This window comes from Miscanthus floridulus, chromosome 3, assembly GCF_019320115.1.
Source record: "Miscanthus floridulus cultivar M001 chromosome 3, ASM1932011v1, whole genome shotgun sequence".
Taxonomy (NCBI): Eukaryota; Viridiplantae; Streptophyta; class Magnoliopsida; order Poales; family Poaceae; genus Miscanthus; species Miscanthus floridulus.
In genome coordinates, this window is record NC_089582.1 from 122,203,167 (window position 1) to 122,210,457 (window position 7,291).

At 52.1% G+C, this 7,291-nt stretch overlaps 1 pseudogene; it reads left to right on the forward strand.

The window, feature by feature from the left end:
* The first annotated feature begins 3,987 nt into the window (after positions 1-3,987).
* On the forward strand, positions 3,988-6,935 carry LOC136546726 (aspartyl protease family protein 2-like; annotated as a pseudogene).
* The last annotated feature ends 356 nt before the right edge of the window (positions 6,936-7,291 follow it).

Here is a 7,291-nt window from a genome sequence, read left to right on the forward strand (position 1 = left end):
AGGTGTTTTCTAAGCTATTGGGCTTATCTTACAAGATTTTCTATAGGCAAGGGGCTAAGAATCGAGCTGCTGACGCTCTCTCACGATACCCAGTCAGCTCTTGTGCTGCTATTTCGGTCGCTGAACCACACTGGTTATCTGAGGTGACCAAGTCATATATTGAGGATGAGCATGCCCAGTCTATCATCACACGTCTAATTGCAGATGAGCAATCGGTGCCCCACTTCACATTCCTCAACGGCCTTCTGAGGTATAAATCTCGCTTCTGGGTGGGTGCCAACACTGAAATTCAGTGGCAATTGATCTCTGAGTTGCATTCCAATGCTATGGGGGGCATTCTGGTATTCTGGTTACTCTCCGTCGACTGAAGCAATACTTTGCCTAGACTGGTATGAACAAAGCAGTGCATGATTTTGTCTCTACCTGTCAGGTGTGCCAGCAGACCAAGCCTGACCGTTCTAAGCTACCAGGTCTTCTTCAACCCCTCCCAGTTCTAGATCATGCTTGGCGGATCATTTCCATTGATTTCATTGAAGGGTTGCCAATGTCAGGGTCTGTTAACTGCATTCTGGTCGTGGTTGACATCTTTTCTAAGTATGCCCACTTCATTGGATTGAAGTATCCGTTCACTGCAAGTTCTATGGCCAAGCTTTTCTTCTCCAATGTATTCAAGCTACACGGCCTGTCGCAAGCCATTGTGTCAGACAGAGACCGCATCTTCACGAGCAAGCTTTGGCAGGAACTCTTCAAGCTGGCAAAAGTGGACCTGCGCATGTCTACTGCTTACCACCCACAGTCGGATGGCCAGACCAAATGAGTCAACCAGTGTCTCAAGACCTTTCTTCGCTGTTACACTCATGCATGTCCTAAGCAGTGGAGCAGCTAGTTGGATTTGGCCGAGTATTGGTATAATACTAGTTTCCACACTGCCGTGGGTTGTTCTCCATTTGAAGTGATGTATGGCTATGCCCCTGGTGCATTTGGCATTGAGGCTGCTCACAACTCTTCTATCACTAATCTGGCCTCTTGGTTATCTGATCGAGCTCTGAACACTGATCTGATCCGTCAACATCTGCTTCGTGCCAAGCAACGCATGAAGAAGAATGCTGACCTGCACCGCTCCGAACGGCAGTTTGAGCTTAACGACTGGGTCTACCTCAAGTTCCAACCGTATGTTCAATCTTCACTTGCTGAGCATTCCCATCATAAGTTGGCATTCCGGTTCTTTGGACTTTATCGCATTCTTGCCAAGGTCGGTTCTGTGGCATATCGATTGGAGCTTCCACCCTCATCTACTATTCACCCAATTTTCACGTTTCCCAACTAAAAAAGGCGGTGGGTGCGGATCATACTGTTACACTTGAACCCCCATCAGAGTCTTCGGTTTGGAGTATTCCTAAACGAATTCTACAGTGGCGCTACCTACGCCAAGGTACAGCTTCTGTTCTGCAGGGTTTGATCAAGTGGACTCATCTTCCTGAATCGCTGGCAACCTGGGAGAAGCTCGCAGATCTTCAGTAGCAGTTTCCTCGCGCTCTGGTCTGGGATCATCCAGGCGCGCAAGAAGGGGGGAGTGTCAGCACCGTACCTGTGCACCATCCGGCAACGGGCGCTGACCAGGGAAGCTCTGAAGGCAAGGAAAAGGCCCAAGTAAGGAAGGATCGTCAAGTTCGGCCCAAGACCAAGAGTGTGCGCTTCTTCGGCCCAGAGTGGCGTCATGAGTGAGCCCTGAGGGCAAGTGTGTGCGTGAGCTCGCCGGAGCGGCATATATGTATCGTAGTGGTAAACGCAGAAGGGTATGAACATTGTATGAACCCCCTTCCCAAGTTATCGAGATTCCTCTGCGCTTCGTCCCCGTGCTCTGCTCCTCTTCCCCAACTCCGATTCCTCCCTTCCAACCCCGATTGCTTCCTCCTATCCTCCGATTGCTGTTAACATAATACTATACCCTTGCGTAGCGCGTCTGGTTGCGTCAGGCCTCAATCTTTACGGTGCACAGTTGAGTCGAACCAGTATTTCCATGTGGATTGTCTGACATGGTATAACCGGCAATGTGTAACCAAGTGTTCTGGTCCAGTGCTATATCTTTCTTACCCAACTTGTGACCTCTTTACTCTTTATTTGGTCCAGATATTCAATCTGTAATTGTGATACTACAAGAGAATAAGATGTACCTGTATTTCTGAGAGCAATTGTGATTTATGATCGGTGCTACGCTGCTACCTTGTTTATATATTGCAATCTTCCCTATTTGTTTACTGATGTACTCCATCCGCTCCAATTTCTAAGACGTTTTTGCTTTTGTAGATACATTGCTTTAACTATGTATCTAGACATAGTGTATATCTAAATGCATAGCAAAATCAACGCATCTAGAAAACTCAAAACGTCTTATAATTTAGAATGGAGGGAGTTATGGTTTATCATGTTTTTTTTTCATTTGTTGGGTTGAGAAGTCTCTTCTGCCTCATGAGCCATTTGTTCATTCATGGTTTATCAACCTACTAATCTGTATCAATGCCACCCTTTGTGTTGCATGTTTTTTTCTGTGCTGCACAGTTTTTGTCCACAGCTGTAACCAACATTTTATCTTGACGGGCATTCAAATTTGAGGTTACTCTGCCTGTATATATAGTGAGCTTTGTATGGCATGTGCACAGATTTTCTAATCACAAATGGTCTATACCTATAAGACGATATAAGCAAGTATATGCTGAAAAAACATATGAGACGGCAGAGGGCAAACTTACCTACATATTCATGTTTATTTATTTACAGATGCGCTTATACCACAAAAACAGGTGAACAGCCATTCTATGAAATGCAATACAAACACATGTTCTTTGAAATCTCTCCTGCACACTCAAAAAAAGGATACTGTCAGATGTATTGTTCAGTAACTTTGATGTCTGTTGATCTGGTCCACTTCTTTCTTTCACATACGTACAGAATAACACTGATATAACTTGTGCCCCTTCTGGACAGATCACATCTGACAGCTGATAATCTGATACTATAGTAACCAGTTAACCACGTGACTGAGCCCTCTGGTGTGAGTGTGCTACGTGGATTCAGTGTCGATGATGGTTCAGTGTGCAGCCAGTAAAATAAAATATGAATCAAAATGATTCGTTTCCGGTGCTGAATGTTCGTGCCCATGTGCAGTCCAGCGATTCTGCTAGATCACGCGCACCTGCGTAGATTGTGTGCAGCTGCTCTGTAAGCTTTGTTTAATGACACTTCGGATTGCAAGGATCCTGTTTCTGTCGGCATGGCTGTACGGAGCAGAGGAAGAGGATGCGGCGTTGACCCTTACCTGCCCGCCCAGTCGTGCCATATGCTCACTTGTCCGGATAATCTGGTACAGTGATGATATGCTGGTTGATTCTGGAGGCCTGGTAGTGTATTATGCATTCTGATTCTGAACAATATCACATCTGTTTCTCTTTTGCATTCTTGATACCGCTGTCTCGGACCCTTTTTTTTGTACTGTTTAATTGGACTGGCGTCATCTGTGACCTATAGGTTGAGGGGAGATCGTTGTGGAGATATGCCTCGTTGCTGACACGGATCAAACGGCCGGGTTCGTTGTTTCAACAAATGTCCTGTTTGCTTGGCTCATAAGTCATGACTGTAAGTATTATTGACTAATTTATTGTGAGAGAAAAATATTATTCGTTGGCTGGAAAAGTACGGCTTAAGCCGAAACTCGTCAGGAACGAAAAGTTCGCAGCAAATCGCGTTAGCTTGGAATTAGCATCTTTCAGATCAGCGAGCGAACCAGGTCCATGGTACAGGGGTACAGAACGGCGGGCAGCTGGCAGGAAGCCGTTGATGCGTGTTGCTCTGTCGCTGTCGGCAGCGAGCGTTGGTGGGACACGGTGGCGGGACATGTATTTTGTGGGTGCATAGACTTGCGCCTGCACTGGCACACCGCACACCGTCCGACCGTCGTTGCTCAGCTGTTTGCATTACATGGGCCTGGACGAAGCGGCCACCGCTATTCAGCCCAGTAGGAGCCTTGGAGAAAACACTTGTCGCCCACGGCCCACAGCCATTCCCGGGGCTCTATTTCGCGGCGTGGCCCAACTGGCGAGTCTGGCCCATCCCGAAAAAGTGTCCAGATCCGTCGCCCATCCCTCCTCCCCGCTGTGAGGACTGAAGACATGAGGAATTCGGAAGTTCATCAATGGAAAATTCATTTGGTCTTTCAGTACTGCGGGCAACCAACCATGGTTCTCGGAGCACGAGTTTCCGTTCACGCAGCCACGCAGGCGCCAAGTGGAGCGAACGGGTCGAAATCGGTGTCCGTGCATTGCCCCGACGACGCCGCGGCAGCGGGGAAGCCTGAAGCCCCTCGGCGGCGGCAACAGCGCCAAGACGAAGTCCGCCGCGGTGGCGCGCGCGGGCCCCGCCGCCGCCGTCCCGTCGTGGGGTTCTTTGCCCGCATGGACGGGCTGCTCAAAGGGCCGCCCGTCTGCTCTGGCCAAGCGCCGTCACACACGCTACTACTACTACATGGAAAAAGGGGGTTCGTAGGCAGTTCTGGTCGTCTTCCGGGTGGACAAATCCACGTTTTCCCACGGCCACCGTCCCCAAAATTCGTCGATTCCAACCCCGCATCGCCTCCTCTCCGTGTTCAAATCCCACGCACGGTCGTCCAACGCACCTCCCCCGCAGTCGTGTTCACCTCCCTCGCCTGCTGTTCCATGAAGGACTAATCCGTCGGTCCACTGCTGAGCTATGGCGCAGCTCGCGGTGCGGTCGCTGCTGCTGTCCTTGCTCCTGGTCTCGCCAGTTGTAGCGGCTTCAGCTGGTATTGCGAAGCTCAACTCGTCGTCGCCCCTCTTCGGCATCGAGTTCCCGCCGTTCAACACCGCCGTGGCCGTCACCGGCTGCGACGAAGCTGGTTGCAGCCGAGGAGGCGTTGGATGAGCAGAAGCAGCCGGCGAGCCCGTCCCCGTTGCTGAAGCTGCGCATGAACCACCGCACCGCCGAGCGGGGCAGGACACGGAAAGAGTCGTTCTTAGATTTGGCCGAGAAGGATGCCGTCCGCATCGAGACGATGCACCGGAGAGCGGCGCGCTCCGGCGGGGGCCGGATGCCGGCGTATTCGTCTCCGCAGCGGGCGCTGTCGGAGCGGATGGTGGCGACGGTGGAGTCCGGCGAGTACCTGATGGACGTCTACGTCGGCACGCAACCGCGGCGTTTCCGGATGATCATGGACACCGGCAGCGACCTCAACTGGCTGTAGTGCGCGCCGTGCCTGGACTGCTTCGAGCAGCGTGGCCCGGTGTTCGACCCCACCGCGTCCTCCTCCTACCGCAACGTCACCTGCGGCGCCACGAGGCCTCCTCGCCCAGGGCGTGCCGCCGCCCCGGGAGGACCCCTGCCCGTACTACTACTGGTACGGGGACCACCACCGGCGACCTGGCCCTGGAGTCCTCTAGGGTAACGGCCCAGCCCGGGAAGATGGCTAAAGTCCATCTTACACGAAGAATTAATCATAGTTGCTAATTAACTCTTTTATGTTTTCATCGTCGCTTCATATAAAACATTCAAATCAGAGTTCTTTAGTTTCCCAGAACTCAGAGTTTTAAGTTGGTTTGGCTCCCCTCCAGGTTCCGACGTGGGACTCGCGCAGCTACAGTGTCCCCGCATGCTACAGTATCGGAAACCCGAGCTACAGTTTCTCGCATCACCATGTCGCTGCCGTCTCGTCATTCGGCCCAGCCCCCATCAGACCGGCCCAAGGCCCACTAGTGGGGTCTCACGTTCACGGTCAACCTCACGGCCCTGGGCGCGTCCCGCCGCGTGGACGGCGTGGTGTTCGGGTGCGGGCACCGGAACCGCGGCCTCTTACACGGCGCCGCGGGGCTGCTGGGCCTCGGCCGTGGCCCGCTGTCGTTCGCGTCCCAGCTCCGCGCCGTGTACGGGCACACCTTCTCGTACTGCCTGGTGAACCACGGCAGCGACGTCGGCAGCAAGGTGGTGTTCGGGGAGGACGCCCTGGTGCTGGCGGCGCATCCGCAGCTCAAGTACACGGCGTTCGCGGCCGCGTCGTCGCCGGCGGACACATTCTATTACGTGAAGCTCAAGGGCGTGCTGGTTGGCGGCGAGCTGCTGAACATCAGCTCGGACACGTGGGATGTGGGCAAGGACGGATCCGGCGGCACGTACGATCATCGACTCCGGCACGACGCTGAGCTACTTCGCGGAGCCGGCGTACCAGGTGAGCCGGCACGCGTTCATGGATCGTACCCTCTCGTCCCGGACTTCCCGTTGCTGAACCCGTGCTACAACGTCTCTGGCGTGGAGCGACCGGAGGTGCCGGAGCTGTCGCTGTTGTTCGCCGACGGCGCCGTGTGGGACTTCCCCGCGGAGAACTACTTCATCCGGCTGGACCCGGACGGCATCATGTGCCTGGCGGTCCTGGGCACCCCGCGCACCGGCATGTCTATCATCGGCAACTTCCAGCAGCAGAGCTTCCACGTCGTGTACGACCTGCAGAACAACCGGCTGGGCTTCACGCCGCGGCGGTGCGCCGAGGTGTAGGTAGCCGCCGGCGAGGCCTGCCTGAGACTCAGAGGACGGGCAATTCGAACTCAGTTCTCGGCTTGGTTGATTGGATTGGGAGGCAAATTGGGTGTAGAAAATTTTGGTTGGGAAGGACGGTGCACGTAGGCAAGCTCCAGCTCAGAGATTTTCCTTTTTTTGCACGTGTCTCCAAGGAGAGAAGATTAGGAGTACTGTAGCACTAGGATCGTGCCGGGAAAGCACCATGAGCCCGAAAAATACTAATCCGGGCGCCTGTTTTTTTATCACTCAAATCTCAAATCCTAGAAATTGTAAGTTGTTGTAGATAGAAAATGCATAGTGCATACGATTTTTTTCAAGTGCTTTGTGCATAGAAAATGCATAGAAAATTGTTTGATGACTCATACAGCAACCATTGGCTTTGTGCATCCAAAATAATCTACAAAAGCGAGGTTAGACCGGACCAAACCGATCATCGAACCAGCGAGATCATCGGTTCGCAGGTTCACTTGTCTTACCGTTAATAACCGGTTAGACTACCAGTTCAATAGTTTTAGCCAGGATGAATTGAGCCACACACAAATACTTCAAACGGTACAATCTAATGAAATACAATAAATAATTAGCAACATATAGTTGTCATATGTACAAAAATCTGATAAAGAACACAATTGTATAACCAGGTTCCAACTAATCTAAACACAAGTCCACAACTCGAACTCCAAATCAACATGTGTTTGTTAGTGGTCCTGGA